We start from the raw sequence: 25,837 nt of genomic DNA, 5'->3' as shown, positions 1-25,837 counted from the left end.
TATCAAGAAAATATTTCTTGATGATTCGGCCTTTTTCGAGGTATTCTGGTAATTTGACAAGTCAAGATCGTGTCATTACAATTTCCTTCCTAGAACATTAACAATGTTCATTCCGAAATTTATATCTGTGAATTCTGGACCATTACAAGCGGTGCTTAATCGCAAGAAGAAGAAACGGAAGGACAAAGCTCCGAACTAGAAATGGGAGTATAAATCATAGCAAATATAAGAGAGCATTAACTGTGGATGACAATGATTATAGAAGAAGCAAGGACTTTGAAATATAAGGGAAGATATAAAACCCAACAACAACCCAGAAATCACAAACCGTATATATCAATGCATATAGCAATATAAAGACACGGGAGAACTAAAAACACTATAAAACCAAGAGTATAGTAGAAGTAAATAGATTCTTCCGGCGGTAGATGAAAAAGAAGAATGACCGATATGAAAGTTAGAAGTATATCGAGAATCAGAACTGGATGGAGCATATTGATGAATACTTTAAAATATGAGTTGAGGGGGAAAGAATAGAAGGTGATGAAACATGACTAGGAACTTAGAAATCAACAGATTTAACTCACACAATGGCGGAATAAGTGAATCAAACTCTCTAGTGAATAGGTTAAGTTTTTTTTTTTTGATTAATTTAGTCAAACCACAACTAAATCAAGTGTGATTAGATCAACACCTAGAGCTATTATTCACCACCTGGGTGATTTGGACTGAGAGAGAATCGGAGGAGCTCACTAGATCTGAGTGTGTGTAACAAATGAGAGGCTTAACCTAAAATGAAGAACATAAGACTTTATATACCCTGCTGTTGACTCACCTATACGATTCATTCATCACACGTACGAGTTGGCTTCATCAGTCGTACGGGTGATCACTCACTCGTGTCTTCTCATTTAGGTTGTAATTGTGACTTAGCTCAGCATCAACTGTGCGTATGAGCCTGTCAGCTGTACTAGTGAGGCTTCACTCGTACGTCTGACTAAGTCTAACATAGTTAAACATTTAAATCTCGTTCCTGCAGTTCATGTAACCACATACAAACACGGATAGGATAATAATGAGCAATCATGGTGGCCTGTAAACTGTTGTACCTGCAATGGACGCGGGTAGATGTCTAGGAACTACATAAAATGCATCAACAGAAGGTGTGAGTTGTAAGGAAACGAAGGAGGAGAATTTATAAGAAAATCTCCTACAGAACAATTAAAATGGACGATCGCATTTAAAGCGGATCCTAATTCCCTTGATTACCGGAGAGTCAAATCTTATTAAGAAGATTTTCTTCAAATCCCTTGAAATCTGGGAATCAATCATATCTACGTCAAATGATAAGATGAATCTACACTTACTCATTTCACTCTTCTATGTTAGCTTCATTCGTACTCTTCATATAAATGGATTGTTTATCCAAATTATTCGCTGATGATAAAACTCTAATTTTCAGCCCGTATGCATCATGAAAACATACTTATTATCATTCACGACATTTCCACTCAAATTTCGGGACGAAATTTCTTTAACGGGTAGGTACTGTGACAACCCGGAAATTTCCAACCAAATTTAAACTTTAATCTTTATATGTTTCCGACACGATAAGCAATATTTGTTAAGTTAAATTGCAAGAATTTTAAACTACGTTCATACATTCATTCAACCTCGACCATGTTCCAACGATTCACGAACCATTAAACGAATATGATTATATATGTATATGTGTATATATATTATAACTTGAAACGTAAACAAAATATTAGATTAAATGCTTTATATGATTGTATCTGTTTCAAAATATTTATCAATGGAATTAGAAGATAAGATCAAATGATTGAATTATCAGATATATTGAATTATGATTACAAGTCTCTGTTGAAAGGCTCACGTTGATTTGAGAAATCTTTCAGTTTTAACAATATTCGGAAAATGGTAAAGTGATTTATAAATAAGAATAAATTGTCAATCATTGAGAACTAGACAAAGGATAGTGGAAGATTGAATCTCATAAAGACTCGATTGATCTATTTAGTTTCAAACGTACAAAAACGTTTTCAGTTTAAAAAGAACTTTATTATTAAAACGTATATAATTTTTATAAATATCTAGAACCACTTTTGACAACTCATTACTTAACTAGTATGATAAAGATAACGATATTTATATTTTATTTTATTAAATATATATAACGATTTAAATTAATATTATATATATTTATACGCGTATTATACATACATAGTTTTATACTTTTACTATACTTAAACTTTACCTTTACTTTATTTTTACTTTACTTTAACTTTAATAATTCACTTTAATAATTCATACTTTAATAATTCGCTTTAATAATTCATACTTTAATAATTCACTTTAATAATTCATACTTTAATAATTCACTTTAATAATTCATACTTTAATAATTCACTTTAATAATTCATACTTTAATAATTCACTTTAATAATTCAAAAATCTATTATAAATAGAATTCAATAGGTTTCATTATTTCATAGAAACTTGAAAATATTTTTCTCTAAACTCTCTCAATCGATTTACATATATATATTTACTCCGTATTATTTCAAGATATTATTAGTATACATAAAATATTACGACGGAGTGCTGTCCGAGTGATTTCGAAATTGTTTTTCGAGTAGGATAGGATTAAGGAAATTATGGGTTATAGCTATGGAGGTGATTGAGTATGGTTCATGGGTATGCTCGTGAGGTCAATATAGTGTTTATCATTTCCGTTGCATCTACGTACCTTTCCTGCAATATTGAATCTCAATATTGATACGTGAGTACTCATAATTTAACTTTTACATACTAATAGTGTATCCCTGACTAGTGCTCGAGTATTTAGGATTATGCATGCTTGTACTTTTGATATTGCCCTTAGACAGGTTAGGTTGAATATTGAATTAGTTACACTTGCGGTTGAGATAAGGTATAAGATATGCATGTCCTTGGAAAGCTAGCGAAAAATTAAGGACTTTTCCTTTAGATATCGAATGGTTTCGATGAACGGATTAGAAGTTATAATCAATTGAATTTTCTATATTTTTATTAAAAATGATTATTATCGTCGTTTTTATCGTCGTTCTAGTTTTATCTTATTATTATCATTATTATTATCTTTATCAATAAAATGGATTTATCATTAAAAATTGTTATTTTTTTTATTATTACTATCGTTATTATTGTTAAAGTTATAATTAGTATTATTATTATTATTATCCAATTATTATTATTATTATTATTATTATTATTATTATTATTATTATTATTATTATTATTAGTATTATTATTATTATTATTATTATCATTATTAATATATATATCATTATTTAAAAATGGATATTGTCATTGTTATTATTATTATTACTATATTATCATTAAGATAATTATTAGTATTATCGTTAAAAATGTTATAGTAACTATCATTATTAATATTAGTGTAATTAAAACAAATATTTGTAACACCTAATTATTTTGATTACTATTATTATCATTATTATGAACACGATATAAAAGACGATTAAAAGCTATTAAATGAAACGATTAGGAAATAATGAGTAAGAGTATCATGATAAAATTAAAATATTATAAGATATTGATTTAGATAAAATTATCGTTCTTATTATTTTTATCATTACTATTATTATTAAAAATATCGTTAGTATTAAAACTATCATTTTAACAAAAAATATCATTTTAATAGAAATGTCATTGTTACTATAAAATATCATTATTATTATTATTTTAAATAGAATTATTATTTTAAAGATAATATTAAAAATTATCATAAATATTAAAGTTATCATAATTAGAATTATCGTTTTATCATAATGTCATCTTAGTAATTATAAATATTGATATTTTTATAATAATTATTATTATTACAAAATAATACAACTTTTACTTACTATCATTATAGATATTATTTTATCAAATAAATATGTGATACAAACATATTTTACTACGTGTAATAATTTACTTTAATAATACCTATCATATTATCTTTATGATATTAAATGAACCCTATAAATTTTATTACTTAATATATATAAAAGTATATTATATTATATAAATTTAATATAAAATTTTATTTATTAATAAATAAATTATATTATTTACTCTAATAAATCTTTTAAAAATATTTAAAAATATAAAATGACGATATTTAAACTATATATTAATCATGTATAGATTTTTGGAAATTATTTTGAGTCAAATTTACTTTTGTTGACTTTTGCATATTAGTCTCGAGCATTAGGATTGTGGTACACTATGACTTGGCCTAATTTGTTAGACAAATATTGACCAACACATAATTATATATAATTAATTTAGGTTCGTGAATCCGAGGCCAACCTTGCACTTGTTCAATGACGTTATATGTATTTTTACTACGAAATACAGTATGGTGAGTTTCATTTGCCTTTTTACCCTTTATATTTTTGGGACTGAGAATACATGCGCTTTTATAAATGTTTGACGAAATAGACGCAAGTAATTGAAACTACATTCTATGGTTGAATTATCGAAATCGAATATGCCCCTTTTTATTAAAGTTTGGTAATCTAAGAATTAGGGAACAGACACCCTAATTGACGCGAATCCTAAAGATAGATCTATTGGGCCTAACAAACCCCATCCAAAGTACCGGATGCTTTAGTACTTCGAAATTTATGTCATGTCCGAAGGAGGATCCCGGAATGATAGGGGATATTCTTATATGTATCTAGTTAATGTCGGTTACCAGGTGTTCACCATATGAATGATTATGTTTGTCTCTATGCATGGGACGTATATTTATGAGAACTGGAAATGAAATTCTTGTGGTCTATTAAAATGATGGAAATAAATGATTATGATAAACTAATGAACTCACCAACCTTTTGGTTGACACTTTAAAGCATGTTTATTCTCAGGTGTTAAAGAAATCTTCCGCTGTGCATTTGCTCATTTTAAAGATATTACTTGGAGTCTTTCATAGCATATTTCGAAGAACGTTGCATTCGAGTCATTGAGTTCATCAAAGATTATTATTAAATCAATTTATAGTTGGATAGTGGTTATTATGAAATGGTATGCATGCCTGTCAATTTTCGATGTAAAGAAATTTTGTCTTTTAAAAACGAATGCAATGTTTGTAAAATGTATCATATAGAGGTCAAATACCTCGCAATGTAATCAACTATTGTGAATCGTTTATAATGTATATGAACGGGTCATTTCAGGTGCATCCTACACGATTTCCTGTACTGCTAGATCCAAGGTTATTGTTGGTATGTAGCACAGCCTGGACTGCGGCTATGTTTGAAGCTAGAAAAGTACGGAATTCCTCTTCATTCATATTCACGGTGTGTCGAGTAGTCGGTGCCATTTCCTTCAAAATAGTCAAATGGAACAAGTTAATCATACAGAATATTAAGAGTAGTTAATAGTATTTCGTAGCATAATATGAACTCATTTATAAAAGCTTTTTCTTCATATTAGCGTTTTATAAGTTTAAATTCGGGTAGTACCTACCCGTTAAGTTCATACTTAGTAGCTAATATACAATTCAACTACTACAATTCTATATGAAAAACTGATTATAATAATATTTCGCGTTCAAACTTTTATACAATATTTTATAAACTTACAATACCGCTTATTTTACATAAAGCATGAAATATAGCACACAATAACTTTGATACAAGATAGTTGTGAAGATAATTCTAGCTAGTACACAAGTCGTTCAGCAAAGGCAATAAAGACACGTAATTCATACGTCCAGAAACAAGTCATGCATTCTGGTTTTACTAGGACTACTTCCCATCCTTGGTCTTGTGGAACATAACTGTTATGGCCGTTGATAAGACAGCGTGTTGTAACGTTGTCAAAGGGACGAGGGTTACGTAATGACCAACAGTCTCGTAATAACCTAAAAACCTGATTTCTTACCCCAATTACCGACTCCGTCACTTGTGGGAACGTTTTGTTTAATAGTTGTAGCCCGATGTTCTTTTTCTCACTTTGGTGAGAAGCGAACATTACTAACCCGTAAGCATAGCATGCTTCTTTATGTTGCATGTTAGCCGCTTTTTCTAAATCATGAAGTCCTATATTCGGATACATTGAGTCAAAATAATTTCTTAACCCGTTGCGGAAAATAGCATTTGAGTTCCCCGCAATATATGCGTCAAAGTAAACACATCGTAACTTATGGGTTTCCCAATGTGATATCCCCCATCTTTCAAACGAAAGTCTCTTATAAACCAAGACATTTTTGGAACGTTCTTCGAATGTCTTACAAACTGATTTCGCCGTAAATAGTTGTGCCGAAGAATTCTGACCGACTCTAGACAAGATTTCATCAATCATGTCTCTGGGTAGGTCTCTTAAAATATTGGGTTGTCTATCCATTTTGTGTTTTTATACTGTAAAATAGACAAGAGTTAGATTCTTAAAAAAAAAATACTTATTAATACAAGCAATTTTTACATATATCATAAAGCATAAGCACACTATATTACATATATTACACCACACGAATACAACTATCTTATTCCGACTCGCTCATTTCTTCTTCTTCGGTTTTGGTTCGTTTTGCCAAGTTTCTAGGGATATATGATGTTCCCCTAATACGAGCTGTCGTTTTCCACAACGGTTTAGAAAAACCTGGTGGTTTAGAGGTTCCCGGTGTAGTGACCCGAACTTTTCCATGTTTATATATATTAATTGAGATTTATATTTACATGATTAAATGTTTCCAACATGTTAAGCAATCAAACTTGTTAAGACTTGATTAATTGAAATATGTTTCATATAGACAATTGACCACCCAAGTTGACCGGTGATTCATGAATGTTAAAACTTGTAAAAACTATATGATGACATATATATGGATATATATATAGTTAACATGATACTATGATAAGTAAACATATCATTAAGTATATTAACAATGAACTACATATGTAAAAACAAGACTACTAACTTAATGATTTTTAAACGAGACACATATGTAACGATTATCGTTGTAAAGACATTTAATGTATATATATCATATTAAGAGATATTCATACATGATAATATCATGATAATATAATAATTTAAAATCTCATTTGATATTATAAACATTAGGTTAACAACATTTAACAAGATCGTTAACCTAAAGGTTTTAAAACAACACTTACATGTAACGACTAACGATGACTTAACGACTCAGTTAAAATGTATATACATGTAGTGTTTTAATATGTATTTATACACTTTTGAAAGACTTCAATACACTTACCAAAATACTTCTACTTAACAAAAATGCTTACAATTACATCCTCGTTCAGTTTCATCAACAATTCTACTCGTATGCACCCGTATTCGTACTCGTAAAATACATAGCTTTTAGATGTATGTACTATTGGTATATACACTCCAATGATCAGCTCTTAGTAGCCCATGTGAGTCACCTAACACATGTGGGAACCATCATTTGGAAACTAGCATGAAATATCTCATAAAATTACAAAAATATGAGTAATCATTCATGACTTATTTACATGAAAACAAAATTATATATCCTTTATATCTAATCCATACACCAACGACCAAAAACACCTACAAACACTTTAATTCTTCAATTTTCTTCATCTAATTGATCTCTCTCAAGTCTATCTTCAAGTTCTAAGTGTTCTTCATAAATTCTACAAGTTCTAGTTACGTAAAATCAAGAATACTTTCAAGTTTGCTAGCTCACTTCCAATCTTGTAAGGTGATCATCCAACCTCAAGAAATCTTTGTATCTTACAGTAGGTTATCATTCTAATACAAGGTAATAATCATATTCAAACTTTGGTTCAATTTCTATAACTATAACAATCTTATTTCAAGTGATGATCTTACTTGAACTTGTTTTCGTGTCATGATTCTGCTTCAAGAACTTCGAGCCATCCAAGGATCCGTTGAAGCTAGATCCATTTTTCTCTTTTCCAGTAGGTTTATCCAAGGAACTTAAGGTAGTAATGATATTCATAACATCATTCGATTCATACATATAACGCTATCTTATTCGAAGGTTTAAACTTGTAATCACTAGAACATAGTTTTGTTAATTCTAAACTTGTTCGCAAACAAAAGTTAATCCTTCTAACTTGACTTTTAAAATCAACTAAACACATGTTCTATATCTATATGATATGCTAACTTAATGATTTAAAACCTGGAAACACGAAAAACACCGTAAAACTGGATTTACGCCGTCGTAGTAACACCGCGGGCTGTTTTGGGTTAGTTAATTAAAAACTATGATAAACTTTGATTTAAAAGTTGTTATTCTGAGAAAATGATTTTTATTATGAACATGAAACTATATCCAAAAATTATGGTTAAACTCAAAGTGGAAGTATGTTTTCTAAAATGGTCATCTAGACGTCGTTCTTTCGACTGAAATGACTACCTTTATAAAAATGACTTGTAACTTATTTTTTCGACTATAAACCTATACTTTTTCTGTTTAGATTCATAAAATAGAGTTCAATATGAAACCATAGCAATTTGATTCACTCAAAACGGATTTAAAATGAAGAAGTTATGGGTAAAACAAGATTGGATAATTTTTCTCATTTTAGCTACGTGAAAATTGGTAACAAATCTATTCCAACCATAACTTAATCAACTTGTATTGTATATTACGTAATCTTGAGATACCATAGACACGTATACAATGTTTCGACCTATCATGTCGACACATCTATATATATTTCGGAACAACCATAGACACTCTATATGTGAATGTTGGAGTTAGCTATACAGGGTTGAGGTTGATTCCAAAATATATATAGTTTGAGTTGTGATCAATACTGAGATACGTATACACTGGGTCGTGGATTGATTCAAGATAATATTTATCGATTTATTTCTGTACATCTAACTGTGGACAGCTAGTTATAGGTTACTAACGAGGACAGCTGACTTAATAAACTTAAAACATCAAAATATATTAAAAGTGTTGTAAATATATTTTGAACATACTTTGATATATATGTATATATTGTTATAGGTTCGTGAATCAACCAGTGGCCAAGTCTTACTTCCCGACGAAGTAAAAATCTGTGAAAGTGAGTTATAGTCCCACTTTTAAAATCTAATATTTTTGGGATGAGAATACATGCAGGTTTTATAAATGATTTACAAAATAGACACAAGTACGTGAAACTACATTCTATGGTTAAATTATCGAAATTGAATATGCCCCTTTTTATTAAGTCTGGTAATCTAAGAATTAGGGAACAGACACCCTAATTGACGCGAATCCTAAAGATAGATCTATTGGGCCTAACAAACCCCATCCAAAGTACCGGATGTTTTAGTACTTCGAAATTTATATCATATCCGAAGGGTGTCCCGGAATGATGGGGATATTCTTATATATGCATCTTGTTAATGTCGGTTACCAGGTGTTCACCATATGAATGACTTTTATCTCTATGTATGGGATGTGTATTGAAATATGAAATCTTGTGGTCTATTATTATGATTTGATATACATAGGTTAAACCTATAACTCACCAACATTTTTGTTGACGTTTTAAGCATGTTTATTCTCAGGTGATTATTAAGAGCTTTCGCTATCGCATACTTAAATAAGGACGAGATTTGGAGTCCATGCTTGTATGATATTGTGTAAAAACTGCATTCAAGAAACTTATTTTGTTGTAACATATTTGTATTGTAAACCATTATGTAATGGTCGTGTGTAAACGGGATATTTTAGATTATCAATATTTGATAATCTATGTAAAGCTTTTTAAACCTTTATTGATGAAATAAAGGTTATGGTTTGTTTTAAAATGAATGCAGTCTTTGAAAATCGTCTCATATAGAGGTCAAAACCTCACAACGAAATCAATTAATATGGAACGTTTTTAATCAATAAGAACAGAACATTTCAGTTGGTATCTGAGCGTTGGTCTTAGAGAACCAGAATTTTGCATTAGTGTGTCTTATCGAGTTTGTTAGGATGCATTAGTGAGTCTGGACTTCGACCGTGTTTACTTGAAAAATGATTGCTTAACAAATTTTGTTGGAAACTATATATTTTTAACATGTGAATATTATGTGATATATTAATCTCTTAACGCGTTTGATATTATGTGATAGATGTCTACCTCTAGAACAAGTCCCATTGACTCACCTAATAATAATGAAGAGTCAAATGTAAATTGAAATGATTCGTGGACTGATTCACAAGTTCCCGAAGAGGAACCGGAAGAAGAGTCGGAACCGGAAGAAGAATCGGAACCGGAAGAAGAATCGGAACCGGATGAAGAAATAGAACCGGTGGGGGAAATAATAAAACGGTTAAGTAAAAGAAAATCCTTAACCAACCGACCAAGGTTAATTATGGTCAATGGTGTTTCCGCCAAGGAAGCAAAATATTGGGAGGATTACCAATTCTCCGATGAATTGGATTCCGACGAGAATTCCGATGATGTTATAGAAATTACCCCAACTGAATTTAAAAAGGCAAAAGAAAATAATAAGGGAAAGGGCATAAAAATAGAGAAATCTAATTCCAACCCCGATGAACTTTATATGTATCGTCAACCCCCGAAGTCCTTAAGTTGTAACAATGACCCGGGAACCTCTAAACCACCAGGTTTTTCTAAACCAATGTGGAAAACGACGGCTCATATTAGGGGAACATCATATATCCCTAGAAACTTGGCAAAACGAACCAAAACCGAAGAAGAAGAAACAAGCAAGTCGGAATAAGATAGTTGTATTCGTGTGGTGTAATATATGTAATATAGTGTGCTTATGCTTTATGATATATGTAAAAATTGCTTGTATTAATAAGTATTTTTTTTCATGAATCTAACTCTTGTCTATTTTACAGTATAAAAACACAAAATGGATAGACAACCCAATATTTTAAGAGACCTACCCGGAGACATGATTGATGAAATCTTGTCTAGAGTCGGTCAGAATTCTTCGGCACAACTATTTAAGGCGAGATCAGTTTGTAAGACATTCGAAGAACGTTCTAAGAATGCCTTGGTTTATAAAAGGCTTTCGTTCGAAAGATGGGGGATATCACATTGGGAAATCCATAAGTTATGATGTGTTTACTTTGACGCATATATTGCGGGGAACCCAAATGCTATTTTACGCAATGGGTTAAGAAATTATTTTGACTCAATATATCCGAATATTGGACTTCGTGATTTAGAAAAAGCGGCTAACATGCAACATAAAGAAGCATGTTATGCTTACGGATTAGTAATGTTCGCTTCTCACCAAAGTGAGAACAAGAACATTGGGCTACAACTATTAAACAAAACGTTCCCACAAGTGACGGAGTCGGTAATTGGGGTAAGAAATGAGGTTTTTAGATTGTTACGGGACTGTTGGACATTACGTAACCCTCGTCCCTTTGACGACGTTACAACACGCTGTCTTATCAACGGCCATAACGGTTATGTTCCACAAGACCAAGGATGGGAAGTAATCCTAGTAAAACCAGAATGCATGACTTGTTTCTGGACGTATGAATTACGTGTCTTTATTGCCTTTGCTGATGTAGTGACCCGAACTTTTCCATGTTTATATATATTAATTGAGATTGATATTTACATAATTAAATGTTTCCAACATGTTAAGCAATCAAACTTGTTAAGACTTGATTAATTGAAATATGTTTCATATAGACAATTGACCACCTAAGTTGACCGGTGATTCACGAACGTTAAAACTTGTAAAAACTATATGATGACATATATATGGATATATATATAGTTAACATGATACTATGATAAGTAAACATATCATTAAGTATATTAACAATGAACTACATATGTAAAAACAAGACTACTAACTTAATGATTTTTAAACGAGACATATATGTAACGATTATCGTTGTAAAGACATTTAATGTATATATATCATATTAAGAGATATATATACATGATAATATCATGATAATATAATAATTTAAAATCTCATTTGATATTATAAACATTGGGTTAACAACATTTAACAAGATCGTTAACCTAAAGATTTCAAAACAACACTTACATGTAACGACTAACGATGACTTAACGACTCAGTTAAAATGTATATACATGTAGTGTTTTAATATGTATTTATATACTTTTTAAAGACTTCAATACACTTATCAAAATACTTCTACTTAACAAAAATGCTTACAATTACATCCTCGTTCAGTTTCATCAACAATTCTACTCGTATGCACCCGTATTCGTACTCGTACAATACACAGCTTTTAGATGTATGTACTATTGGTATATATACTCCAATGATCAGCTCTTAGCAGCCCATTTGAGTCACCTAACACATGTGGGAACCATCATTTGGCAACTAGCATGAAATATCTCATAAAATTACAAAAATATGAGTAATCATTCATTACTTATTTACATGAAAACAAAATTACATATCCTTTATATCTAATTCATACACCAACGACCAAAAACACCTACAAACACTTTCATTCTTCAATTTTCTTCATCTAATTGATCTCTCTCAAGTTCTATCTTCAAGTTCTAAGTGTTCTTCATATATTCTACAAGTTCTAGTTACATAAAATCAAGAATACTTTCAAGTTTGCTAGCTCACTTCCAATCTTGTAAGGTGATCATCCAACCTCAAGAAATCTTTGTTTCTTATAGTAGGTTATCATTCTAATACAAGGTAATAATCATATTCAAACTTTGGTTCAATTTCTATAACTATAACAATCTTATTTCAAGTGATGATCTTACTTGAACTTGTTTTCGTGTCATGATTCTGCTTCAAGAACTTCGAGCCATCCAAGGATCCGTTGAAGCTAGATCCATTTTTCTCTTTTCCAGTAGGTTTATCCAAGGAACTTAAGGTAGTAATGATATTCATAACATCATTCGATTCATACATATAACGCTATCTTATTCGAAGGTTTAAACTTGTAATCACTAGAACATAGTTTTGTTAATTCTAAACTTGTTCGCAAACAAAAGTTAATCCTTCTAACTTGACTTTTAAAATCAACTAAACACATGTTCTATATCTATATGATATGCTAACTTAATGATTTAAAACCTGGAAACACGAAAAACACCGTAAAACTGGATTTACGCCGTCGTAGTAACACTATGATAAACTTTGATTTAAAAGTTGTTATTCTAAGAAAATAATTTTTATTATGAACATGAAACTATATCCAAAAATTATGGTTAAACTCAAAGAGGAAGTATGTTTTCTAAAATGGTCATCTAGACGTCGTTCTTTCGACTGAAGTGACTACCTTTACAAAAACGACTTGTAACTTATTTTTTCGACTATAAACCTATACTTTTTCTTTTTAGATTCATAAAATAGAGTTCAATATGAAACCATAGCAATTTGATTCACTCAAAACGGATTTAAAATGAAGAAGTTATGGGTAAAACAAGATTGGATAATTTTTCTCATTTTAGCTACGTGAAAATTGGTAACAAATCTATTCCAACCATAACTTAATCAACTTGTATTGTATATTATGTAATCTTGAGATACCATAGACACGTATACAATGTTTCGACCTATCATGTCGACACATCTATATATATTTCGGAACAACCATAGACACTCTATATGTGAATGTTGGAGTTAGCTATACAGGGTTGAGGTTGATTCCAAAATATATATAGTTTGAGTTGTGATCAATACTGAGATACGTATACACTGGGTCGTGGATTGATTCAAGATAATATTTATCGATTTATTTCTGTACATCTAACTGTGGACAACTAGTTGTAGGTTACTAACGAGGACAGCTGACTTAATAAACTTAAAACATCAAAATATATTAAAAGTGTTGTAAATATATTTTGAACATACTTTGATATATATGTATATATTGTTATAGGTTCGTGAATCAACCAGTGGCCAAGTCTTACTTCCCGACGAAGTAAAAATCTGTGAAAGTGAGTTATAGTCCCACTTTTAAAATCTAATATTTTTGGGATGAGAATACATGCAGGTTTTATAATTGATTTACAAAATAGACACAAGTACGTGAAACTACATTCTATGGTTGAATTATCGAAATCGAATATGCCCCTTTTTATTAAGTCTGGTAATCTAAGAATTAGGGAACATACACCCTAATTGACGCGAATCCTAAAGATAGATCTATTGGGCCTAACAAACCCCATCCAAAGTACCGGATGCTTTAGTACTTCGAAATTTATATCATATCCGAAGGGTGTCCCGGAATGATGGGGATATTCTTATATATGCATCTTGTTAATGTCGGTTACCAGGTGTTCACCATATGAATGATTTTTATCTCTATGTATGGGATGTGTATTGAAATATGAAATCTTGTGGTCTATTATTATGATTTGATATATATAGGTTAAACCTATAACTCACCAACATTTTTGTTGACGTTTTAAGCATGTTTATTCTCAGGTGATTATTAAGAGCTTCCGCTGTCGCATACTTAAATAAGGACGAGATTTGGAGTCCATGCTTGTATGATATTGTGTAAAAACTGCATTCAAGAAACTTATTTTGTTGTAACATATTTGTATTGTAAACCATTATGTAATGGTCGTGTGTAAACAGGATATTTTAGATTATCATTATTTGATAATCTACGTAAAGCTTTTTAAACCTTTATTGATGAAATAAAGGTTATGGTTTGTTTTAAAATGAATGCAGTCTTTGAAAAACGTCTCATATAGAGGTCAAAACCTCGGAACGAAATCAATTAATATGGAATGTTTTTAATCAATAAGAACGGGACATTTCAGTTGGTATCCGAGTGTTGGTCTTAGAGAACCAGAATTTTGCATTAGTGTGTCTTATCGAGTTTGTTAGGATGCATTAGTGTGTCTGGACTTCGACCGTGTTTACTTGAAAAATGATTGCTTAACAAATTTTGTTGGAAACTATATATTTTTAACATGTGAATATTATGTGATATATTAATCTCTTAACGCGTTTGATATTATGTGATAGATGTCTACCTCTAGAACAAGTCCCATTGACTCACCTAATAATAATGAATAGTCAAATGTAAATTGGAATGATTCGTGGACTGATTCACAAGTTCCCGAAGAGGAACCGGAAGAAGAGTCGGAACCGGAAGAAGAATCGGAACCGGAAAAAGAATCGGAACCGGATGAAGAAATAGAACCGGTGGGGGAAATAATAAAACGGTTAAGTAAAAGAAAATCCTCAACCAACCGACCAAGGTTAATTATGGTCAATGGTGTTTCCGCCAAAGAAGCAAAATATTGGGAGGATTACCAATTCTCCGATGAATCGGATTCCGACGAGAATTCCGATGATGTTATAGAAATTACCCCAACTGAATTTAAAAAGGCAAAAGAAAATAATAAGGGAAAGGGCATAAAAATAGAGAAATCTAATTCCAACCCCGATGAACTTTATATGTATCGTCAACCCCCGAAGTCCTTAAGTTGTAATAATGACCCGGGAACCTCTAAACCACCAGGTTTTTCTAAACCAATGTGGATAACGACGGCTCGTATTAGGGGAACATCATATATTGTAACGACCCGGAAATTTCCGACCAAATTTAAACCTTAAACTCTATATGTTTCCGACACGATAAGCAAAAACCTTGATGTTGAGTCTAGAAAGTCTGAAATCTAAATCTGGAAGATTAGTTACCCTTTTGATCAAGCCTGACGATTCACGAATGATTATGTGTATATGTGTTATATGATTATTTATAGTTAACGATAACAAAAGTATTAGATACGTAATAGGTTTTGAAATAAGATTATTATATTGGCAAGAGTAAAAGATAATATGTTTAATAAATATCTGAAACCATTTTTTTTGTCAAATTATTTAAGAGTCATTTTAATAAGATTAAACGTTTTAACGTTATTTTAAAAGTCATAACTTTTCTAGAAACCTTTTGTTAAACGATAAATGTAACGGTCCGTGATTTTTATAAAAAAAAATATTTAAATAAAACGTGTTTATTAAATATATATTTATGTATTTTACAAAATGATTAAATATAGTCTTTAACTAAATATAAAACGTTTTGTATTTAAAAACACTTAGTTAAACAACGAACACATTTTTTTTTTTTCATATAATATAAATTGATTATAAAATATTTTTATGGATTTTCAATGATATAAAAATAAAAATAAAAATAATATAAAGATTTCTAATGAGCACCAAAAGACTACAACATTTCATCACATGATTGTAAGTTAAAACATTGTAAATCACTAAACCTGCGCACTTGCACGAGAAAAATCATAACTAATTCATTCGGACTCGAAAAAGGGTGATCTTGGTGTCCAAACGACCGTAACTCAAAAATCTACAACTTTCGTGACTATACCTTACACGAATCGTGTACCCATCTACACGAAACGTGTAATGTTTTGCCGACATAAAGTGGTTAGGTGGCAAATTTCAGCAAAAGTTGTATAAATTATGATATCTGGTTTCGTTTTTTTTCACACACACATATACATTCGATACCTTACTCCCTCTGATCTCAATATTTTTATACTTATATTATTATTATTATTATTATTAAAATTAAGATTTAGATTAATATTATTATTAATCTTAAGATTAGGGATGTCATTAGTATTAAAATCCCTAAAAATATTATGACGGGGTTCTGCCCAAGTGTTCCAAAACTGGTTTCATGAATGTGATAGAATTAAGGAGATTATGGGTTATAGCTATGGAGGTTATGGGTAATGATCAGGGGTTTTGCTCGTGAAACAAACTAGTGTTTGTCAACTTCGTTGTGTCTAAATACTATCCTGCAATATTGAATCTCAATATTGATACGTGAGCACTCTAAACTTGACTTTTATTTACTTTTAGTGTATCCCTGACTAGTGCTCGAGAAATTAGGATCGTGCATGTTATTTTATTTATTTTTGACAAAATATGTTTTAGGATAGAATCTGAGTAAGATACTCATGCGGTTAAGATAAGCTATATGATATATATGTTTTTGGAAAGGTGGCGAAAAACTATAAACTTTTCATTTAGATGTCGAATGGATTCGACGGATGAATTTGATGATATAGTCAATTGAATTTTGTGTAAATTATTAAAAATGAATATTTTTACTACGACCTCATTAAAAATCATTGTTAAAAAAAAAATATTGATTATTATAATTATTATTATCAAAATATTATTATCATGATTTTTATCAACAATTAAAATATATATTTTTTTTATCAAAAACTATTAAAATATTATTTTTAAAACTATCAAAATATTATTTTGATCATTAAATTATTATTTTGATCATTATTATTAAAACTATCAATTTATTATTTTTAACATTAAAATTTTGATGTAAATATTATAAAACATCATTTTATATATATATAAAGTATTAGTAATGAATTATAGCATTAATTACTTTAATAAGTTTTATAAAAATATTTTAAACAACAATATTTAATTATATTTAATCGTGTATAAATTCTTTGAAAATATTATTATAAAGTATTAACTTATCATTTTAGTATATATTTTTATGTAAAGTTTTATTTATTAATAAGTGAATTATATTATAATTTACTCTAATAAATTTTGTAAAAATATTTAAGAATATAAAATGACAATATTTAACTAAAAATAATTATGTATAAAATTTGGAAATCTTTTTGAGTCAAATGAATTTCTGTTAACTTTTACATATTAATCTCGAGCATTAGGATTGTGGTACACTATAAATTAACTTCAATTGTTAAATAGATATTAACCGATATAAAAATATATAATTAGGTTCGTGAATCGAAGGCCAACCTTATAGGTTATCAATGGTGTTATATGTATTTTTACTACAAAATACATTAGGTGAGTATATAGTCCCACTTTTAAACTCTAAATATTTCGGGATGAGAATACATGTATTTTATGTTTTACGATATGGACACAAGTAACTGAAAAATATATTCTACGTTGAGTTGTACTACTGGCATACTTCCCTGTAGCTTGGTAACTAATATTTACAGCGGTATTGTAAACGTGAATCCTGTTGATAGATCTATCGGGCCTGACAACCCCAACCGGACTGGACGACCAGTATTCAACGGTTGCACAGTACTTCGTTTCGTAACTACACTTGGTACGGTGTAGTAAGATTTCATAATAAAGGGAATATGCGACGTGATTAAATGTTAAGTATGGTTACCAAGTGCTCAACCACTTAGAATATTTTTATTAAAATGTTTACATATGAAATCTTGTGGTCCATTGTTATAACGCTGCTAGCATCAAACCTATATATCTCACCAACTTTATGTTGACGTTTTAAAGCATGTTATTCTCAGGTATGAATTAAGACTTCCGCTGTGCATTAGCTCATATTAAGGATACTACTTGGGACCCTTTAAGCCATGATACAAGGACGTTGCATTCGAGTCATTGAAGTTCATTAGAGACTATTGTTAAGAAATGGACAGATTAGGTCATTTGGTTATTATGAAATGTTAGGTGAATATGTCAATTCTCGATGTAAAGATAGATTGACTTTTAAAAATAAATGCAACGTTTGTAAAATGTATCATATAGAGGTCAAGTACCTCGCGATGTTATCAACTGTTGTAATTCGTTTGTAATCAATATGGACATCGTCCGGATGATTAGTTTCGGATCCTTTCAGTTGGTATCAGAGCGTTGGTCTTAGCGAACCAGGTCTCCCATTAGTGTGTCTAACTGGTAGTTGTTAGGATACATTAGTGAGTCTGGACTTTGACCGTGTCTGCCTGTTAAAAGTCTTGCTTATCACATTTAGTCGGAAACCATCTGCTTATCATCCTTAGGAAATTTCCTGCTTATCATTCTTTAGTCTAGACACGTCTTACTGCATTTAGTGCATCGATGGTGTATAGACAAAAAAAAAAAAAAAAAAAAAAAATTTATCCTAGCGTATCTGTAGACTTGCCTGTCATATGCCGTAAATTCCTCTGTAGTTTACGAAATCTTTGGTATTATACATAGATATTCTATACAGCTAGAATATCATCCGACATCCGAAAAATCATATCACATCGAAGATCTTTTCCATCCACCAAATTGCCCTTTTCAACCTGAAAGCACTTACCGACGAACCTGTTCGAGCAATCATTTTCTCTCTCATTTTTAGAGTATCTCGTCACGATTATATAATTTTCCATATCTCGAATCTTATTCATCCGCCCGCTTCAACCGTCAATCATCCAGTAGTATTAGAAGAAGTTAACAAACTACGCGCTCGTGTAACGATTTTGGAGAAACTGGTGCGAGGGTTACGAACACCAGCAGCAGCATCATCAGCATAATCAAGTACCACCATCATCGACGTCGACAGTACCCTTATCATCCCTAAACCATAACCGCGCCGTAACTCTTAACATCACAATCTGTACCTCGAACATCAACATTACACGCCTCAATATCAACATTTGTACCTCGAGTATGATCTTCGTTCTACATATCGTTCTACATTGATTAATTTCGTTCTACGTATTGTTCTACCTCATTTACTTTCGTTCGACATGGCAATTACGTAATCTCTAATGTTTAGAGATCATGTAATCAAGTGCCAACAATAAATCAAATGAGTATAATATTTTCTTTACTCATTAAATCCATAATTACATCCGATGAAAATATATATGCAAGTATATTTTCATAAAGATTGTAATTAAAAATTTCTTTCGTAAAAACTGTTAATGATGAAAATATTTTAACGTGTGGGTAGCACCCGAGGAATATTTAGAATTCACATTAATAAGTTACACTGTACATTCTTTGAATTTGATTTAACGGTCATCTATTATCCTACTCACAACCACCGATATTCGTATCCGCTTATCTCAGAATAACCATTCTCATTTAAATTTCATATTCGGATTTTGATCTATCAGAATCCAACAAGTGGCATAATGAAGAAAACATTGGATATATTAAAATTGTTAGAAACACACGATTTAACTAATTGAAAATCTATTAAGGATTCCACGCTAACTGTTCCGGCTAACTGTTCCCAGCTAACTGATTAACATTTAATTTATCGCAATTTACATTCTCGCAATTTTATTTATCGTCATTTAATTTCTGTTATTTACTTTTATGCATTTTTGAGTCGGGACACATGTACGCAATACGTCGGATTAATTCTGAGACAACACGGTGCATGGGTCATGATATATATTTATTTATTTTACGCACTTTAAATAAACGGGACACGTATACAAGGTTTCGACTTATCATATTGACCCATCTATATATATATTTCGGAACAACCGTAGACACTCTATATGTGAAGGTGGGAGTTGGCTATACAGGGTCGGAGTTGATTCCAAAATATGTATATACTTTGAGTTGTGATCGACACCGAGACCGGTACACGGGTCACGATATGTATTATTTAATTCGAATATTATATATATATATATATATATATATATATATATATATATATATATATATATATATATATATATATATATATATATATATATATATATATATATATTATTAAACTATTGGACTATTGGACAATCGAACTAACAGACTGCTAACTATGGACAAGTAAAATTAATTAAAATATTGATTATAACATATGAAACTAAATAATTCTTCAAGTTTGCCACTTGATTCTATCTTAAACCTCATTCGTATCTTGACAATTACAATTCGCATTCACAACTTTTCATGATTCCTGAAAACACCTCGATCGAGAAGTTGAACCAGCCGCACCTCGTCTATGAAAGAAAGATTTATGCATACAGTTATGCACCTGAAGAACTCTCAAACCCGAATTTATAGTTTAACACATACCGTGTTGAATCCTTTGCCATTTATTAGCAAAAACAATCTTACACTTCCTTTTCAAGAAGCTAATTTTGTCACAGCTCCACTTCGACTTCTCAGTAAGACTACTCCTATTATAACTTCGACATTTATATCTTGTTCTTTCGCCAACGTCACCGGAGGACCTTTTATATTCCACGACATCAAGTAGTTCGTCATATCTTTGGCGGAATCCGCAATCAGTATTTTGAAAATCTCGTAGAAATTCTTCCAGTTATACCGAAAACGTCTATCCCTAAGAGTTTCATACTTCGAATGTGAAGTTTCTGAAACACACCCTGAACTATGAAGTAGTTCTTAAAATGCTGATGAAGCAGCAAAAACTGTAAACGACTTTAACAAGTTAAAGGTTGACGATAAAGAACAGTAGGTTGGTAAAGCTCAGAAAAAGAGAAGGGTTGGAACTGGAAAACGGATTGAGCAAAGTATGAAGGAGGCCGTGAACAAATCGTGAAAACAGAACCTGTCTTCAAAGGATCCAAATGATCCAGTGCCTGCTGAAACCGTTAGTAAGAACTCTACTCCTTATTCTAAACTTTTCAAGATGATATTCTTCATCATCATCTTATCTTAGATATTATAAGAAATTTCCATATCCTTCGTTATACATATTCTCCATATTTCTGGAGATATTCTCACAACTATTCCTATCTGCGATCATTCAACTCTTCGTAACATCTGCGTTACAATATAAAAGAAACTGTGTTAGTTTCTAAGTTCTAAAACTATCGAGTTTAAAATAGGAATGTTCTGAAGCAGTGTTGGGAACTGATGCATGAATTAATATAATATAATGAAACTTGATCAACTTCATTATATTACAGTAAGTCATGTTAAGTTTCTAATGGAATGTGATGATTCACAGTACCATCATCATATGCCATGTTACACGGCTCTTATATTCTATTCAATCTCCAAACATATTAGAACGTATCACCCTGATAGTTCTAATTTTCCGAAATATTCTGGTAATTTTTTTTTTACGAATCAAGATCGTGCCATTACAATTTCATTCTAAAACCAATAGCTAGGTTCATTCCAAATTTCCTACCTACGAATTTTGGACCATTGCTCGCTTGGCTCGAGGACGGGAAGAAGAAACGAAGGGACAAAACCTCAGAATAGAAATAGGAACATAAACCATAGCCAATAAGAGAGAACATTAACTGTGGATGACAATGATTTTAAGGGACAGGAGTAGGAACATCGAAATATAAGGGAAGATATAAAACCTAACAACAACCTTGAAACTACAAACCGTGCATATCAATACGTATGTCAACGTAAAGGCACGGGAGAATTAAAAACATTATAATTCCAAGGAAAGGATAAAAGAGAATAGATTCTTCTGGTGATAGATGAAAAAGAAGAATGAAAGATATGAAAGTTAGAAATATAACAAGGATTAGAATGGGATGAAGCATATTAGCGAATGACTTAAAATAGGAACTAAAGAGAAAGAATAGAAGATATGGGAAGTAAGAAAGGGAAGGAGGTAAATTTATAGTGAAATATCCGACAAAGAAATCACAACAGATTTTTCCGCATTAAATCAAAGGAGATCCTGTTTTCTAAATCGCCGAAGAACTAAATCTTATTATGTAAGATTTTCTTTAAATCCCTTAAATTCTGGAAATCAATCCTAATCACGTCATCGGTTAAAAACAATTCCATATTCACTCATTTCACTCTTTTGTGATAGCTTCACTCGCGCGCCTCATAATCGAATCATTTTATCTATATTTTTTTTTCAATAATGACAAAACTCCGTTATCATCTCATATTCGTCATGAAAACATTCCTATTGTTAATTATGACAACCTCAACCAAATTTCGAGGACGAAATTTCTTTAACGGGTGGGTACTGTAACGACCCGGAAATTTCCGACCAAATTTAAACCTTAAACTCTATATGTTTCCGACACGATAAGCAAAAACCTTGATGTTGAGTCTAGAAAGTCTGAAATCTAAATCTGGAAGATTAGTTACCCTTTTGATCAAGCCTGACGATTCACGAATGATTATGTGTATATGTGTTATTTGATTATTTATAGTTAACGATAACAAAAGTATTAGATACGTAATAGGTTTTGAAATAAGATTATTATATTGGCAAGAGTAAAAGATAATATGTTTAATAAATATCTGAAACCAATTTTTTTGTCAAATTATTTAAGAGTCATTTTAATAAGATTAAACGTTTTAACGTTATTTTAAAAGTCATAACTTTTCTAGAAACCTTTTGTTAAACGATAAATGTAACGGTCCGTGATTTTTATAAAAAAAATATTTAAATAAAACGTGTTTATTAAATATATATTTATGTATTTTACAAAATGATTAAATATAGTCTTTAACTAAATATAAAACGTTTTGTATTTAAAAACACTTAGTTAAACAACGAACACATTTTTTTTTTTTCATATAATATAAATTGATTATAAAATATTTTTATGGATTTTCAATGATATAAAAATAAAAATAAAGATAATATAAAGATTTCTAATGAGCACCAAAAGACTACAACATTTCATCACATGATTGTAAGTTAAAACATTGTAAATCACTAAACCTGCGCACTTGCACGAGAAAAATCATAACTAATTCATTCGGACTCGAAAAAGGGTGATCTTGGTGTCCAAACGACCGTAACTCAAAAATATACAACTTTCGTGACTATACCTTACACGAATCGTGTACCCATCTACACGAAACGTGTAATGTTTTGCCGACATAAAGTGGTTAGGTGGCAAATTTAAGCAAAAGTTGTATAAATTAAGATATCTGGTTCCGTTTTTTTTCACACACACGTATACATTCGATACCTTACTCCTTCTGATCTCAATATTTTTATACTTATATTATTATTATTATTATTATTATTATTATTATTAAAATTAAGATTTAGATTAATATTATTATTAATCTTAAGATTATGGATGTCATTAGTATTAAAATCCCTAAAAATATTATGACGGGGTTCTGCCCAAGTGTTCCAAAACTGGTTTCATGAATGTGATAGAATTAAGGAGATTATGGGTTATAGCTATGGAGGTTATGGGTAATGATCAGGGGTTTTGCTCGTGAAACAAACTAGTGTTTGTCAACTTCGTTGTGTCTAAATACTATCCTGCAATATTGAATCTCAATATTGATACGTGAGCACTCTAAACTTGACTTTTATTTACTTTTAGTGTATCCCTGACTAGTGCTCGAGAAATTAGGATCGTGCATGTTATTTTATTTATTTTTGACAAAATATGTTTTAGGATAGAATCTGAGTAAGATACTAATGCGGTTAAGATAAGCTATATGATATATATGTTTTTGGAAAGGTGGCGAAAAACTATAAACTTTTCATTTAGATGTCGAATGGATTCGACGGATGAATTTGATGATATAGTCAATTGAATTTTGTGTAAATTATTAAAAATGAATATTTTTACTACGACCTCATTAAAAATCATTGTTAAAAAAAAAATATTGATTGTTATAATTATTATTATCAAAATATTATTATCATGATTTTTATCAACAATTAAAATATATATTTTTTTATCAAAAACTATTAAAATATTATTTTTAAAACTATCAAAATATTATTTTGATCATTAAATTATCATTTTGATCATTATTATTAAAACTATCAATTTATTATTTTTAACATTAAAATTTTGATGTAAATATTATAAAACATCATTTTATATATATATAAAGTATTAGTAATGAATTATAGCATTAATTACTTTAATAAGTTTTATAAAAATATTTTAAACAACAATATTTAATTATATTTAATCGTGTATAAATTCTTTGAAAATATTATTATAAAGTATTAACTTATCATTTTAGTATGTATTTTTATGTAAAGTTTTATTTATTAATAAGTGAATTATATTATAATTTACTCTAATAAATTTTGTAAAAATATTTAAGAATATAAAATGACAATATTTAACTAAAAATAATTATGTATAAAATTTGGAAATCTTTTTGAGTCAAATGAATTTCTGTTAACTTTTACATATTAATCTCGAGCATTAGGATTGTGGTACACTATAAATTAACTTCAATTATTAAATAGATATTAACCGATATAAAAATATATAATTAGGTTCGTGAATCGAAGGCCAACCTTATAGGTTATCAATGGTGTTATATGTATTTTTACTACAAAATACATTAGGTGAGTATATAGTCCCACTTTTAAACTCTAAATATTTCGGGATGAGAATACATGTATTTTATGTTTTACGATATGGACACAAGTAACTGAAAAATATATTCTACGTTGAGTTGTACCACTGGCATACTTCCCTGTAGCTTGGTAACTAATATTTACAGCGGTATTATAAACGCGAATCCTGTTGATAGATCTATCGGGCCTGACAACCCCAACCGGACTGGACGACCAGTATTCAATGGTTGCACAGTACTTCGTTTCGTAACTACACTTGGTACGGTGTAGTAAGATTTCATAATAAAGGGAATATGCGACGTGATTAAATGTTAAGTATGGTTACCAAGTGTTCAACCACTTAGAATATTTTTATTAAAATGTTTAAATATGAAATCTTGTGGTCCATTGTTATAACGCTGCTAGCATCAAACCTATATATCTCACCAACTTTATGTTGACGTTTTAAAGCATGTTATTCTCAGGTATGAATTAAGACTTCCGCTGTGCATTAGCTCATATTAAGGATACTACTTGGGACCCTTTAAGCCATGATACAAGGACGTTGCATTCGAGTCATTGAAGTTCATTAGAGACTATTGTTAAGAAATGGACAGATTAGGTCATTTGGTTATTATGAAATGTTAGGTGAATATGTCAATTCTCGATGTAAAGATAGATTGACTTTTAAGAATAAATGCAACGTTTGTAAAATGTATCATATAGAGGTCAAGTACCTCGCGATGTTATCAACTGTTGTAATTCGTTTGTAATCAATATGGACATCGT

This window comes from Rutidosis leptorrhynchoides, chromosome 3 (assembly GCF_046630445.1).
Source record: "Rutidosis leptorrhynchoides isolate AG116_Rl617_1_P2 chromosome 3, CSIRO_AGI_Rlap_v1, whole genome shotgun sequence".
NCBI lineage: Eukaryota > Viridiplantae > Streptophyta > Magnoliopsida > Asterales > Asteraceae > Rutidosis > Rutidosis leptorrhynchoides.
The sequence above is the reverse complement of the archived record's forward strand: the minus strand, read 5'-3'. Positions refer to the sequence as shown.